This window comes from Ochotona curzoniae, unplaced genomic scaffold (genome assembly GCF_017591425.1).
Source record: "Ochotona curzoniae isolate NIBS_2020 unplaced genomic scaffold, NIBS_Ocur_1.0 scaffold_4505, whole genome shotgun sequence".
Taxonomy (NCBI): Eukaryota; Metazoa; Chordata; class Mammalia; order Lagomorpha; family Ochotonidae; genus Ochotona; species Ochotona curzoniae.
In genome coordinates, this window is record NW_024467118.1 from 43,177,277 (window position 1) to 43,179,059 (window position 1,783).

Consider the following 1,783-nt stretch of genomic DNA (forward strand, 5'->3'; position numbering starts at 1 on the left):
CAGAAAATAATTGAAATAATTGGCTTTTATTACCTTAACTAAAATACCTGAAAAAGCCTTTTGGGGAATTAAAGCATTTATTTCATCTTACAACTTGGAGGTTGTACTTCAGGATCAGGTGGCCCACATGTATTCACTGGATGGCCACAGTGACTCTGGGTGAGCCAGCCAGAAGCTAAAAGCCAGAGGCTTAATTCAGATGTCCTTAACAGTTAGGCCATGTCCCACTTTTCTAAGGCCATTACCAGAGAATTGGATTAGAAGAGCAGCTGGGACTGCATTTTCTTCCATTCGCCGCCATGGCCGCCTACAAGCTGGTCCTGATCCGGCACGGCGAGAGCGCCTGGAACCTGGAGAACCGCTTCAGCGGCTGGTACGACGCCGACCTGAGCCCGCGGGGGCCACGAGGACTGGAGGCGAAGCGCAGGCGGGAAGGCCCTGCGAGATGCTGCTATGGAATTTGACATCGGCTTCCACGTCGGTGCAAGAAAAAGGAGCCATGCGGACCTTGGACAGTGTGGATGCCATGACCAGGGTGGCGCCCGTTGTGGGACTTGGCGCTCATTGATCGGCACGATGGCGGTCTTGGACTGGCCTCAACCAAAGCAGAAGAAAACAGCTGCCAAGCATGGTGAGGCACAGGTTAAGATCTGGAGGCGCTCCCTATGATGTCCCCCACCAACCATGGAGCTGACACCCCTACTACGCAACATCAGTAAGGATCGCAGATATGCAGGACTCACTGAAGATTCAGTGCCTTCCTGTGAGAGCCTGACGGACACCATTGCCAGAGCCCTGCCCTTTTGGAAATGAAGAGATTGTGCCCAGATCAAGGGAGGGCAACGGGTTTGATCTCAGGCCCACGGCAACAGCTTCGGGGCTTGTCAAGCATTTGGAGGGTCTCTCTGAGAGGCTTATCAAGTAGCTGACTGCCCACCGGTTCCCATTGTCTCTGAACTGGACAAGAACCTGAAGACCATCAAGCCCATGCAGTTCTCTGGGGGATGTGGAGACCGTGCGTAAGCTATGGGAGGCTGTGGATGCCCAGGGGCAAGGCCAGAAGTGAAGGCAAAGCAGGCTGAACATCCCTGGGACCTCCTGCCTGCCTGCCCCCCTTCCTCTTGCCACCGTCCCCTAAACGTCACACTGACCACATCTGTCGGCACCTTAGGTTGTAGCTGCCAGGTGGGGGACTGGTGGCCCTGCTTTCTCTTATTCATTCTGTCTCCTGCACCACTACCTTCACAGTATTAGTCAGGGACAGACATGGAGGGCTCTTGTGCAGGCAGAGGGAGGGCCTCTATCCCTGCAGTTGGAGATCTGAAGGCCCCTATGTGATGTGCCTACTTCTAAGGGCCTGTTGGAGAGAGAAGGAAAGGGTGGAGCCACGCGAAGGGCTGGCCAAGGGGAGGAGTGGAACAAGGGGTCTGCTGTGTTCCAGGAGCCGGCCCTGGGCCCTTTCACAGGCAGGTGGCTGCCTCAAGAGAGGGGGGGGCTGGGCTTTAGTCATTCCAGTGGAAGGTGGAAGAAACCACCTGGTGATCACAAAACAAACCCCACCGCGTCCTCCCTGACCTATGTGGAGCTGGCTCCAGAAGGTTGGGGCAAGCAGAAATAAATTAATGTGATGACATTTACTTTTAAACAACAAAAAAGTGAGTGTATATGTTCTTACATAAACCTGGTACTAAAACAAAGCCCCTTGGGGGTTCCCTGTGTGTTTCAAATAGCCTTCCCATGTGCGTCACCAGAAAACAACAATCCTTGCATCATATGGGATGAA

At 53.6% G+C, this 1,783-nt stretch overlaps 1 pseudogene; it reads left to right on the forward strand.

Moving 5' to 3' along the window:
- Positions 1-280: 280 nt before the first annotated feature.
- On the forward strand, positions 281-1,066 carry LOC121146677 (annotated as a pseudogene).
- The last annotated feature ends 717 nt before the right edge of the window (positions 1,067-1,783 follow it).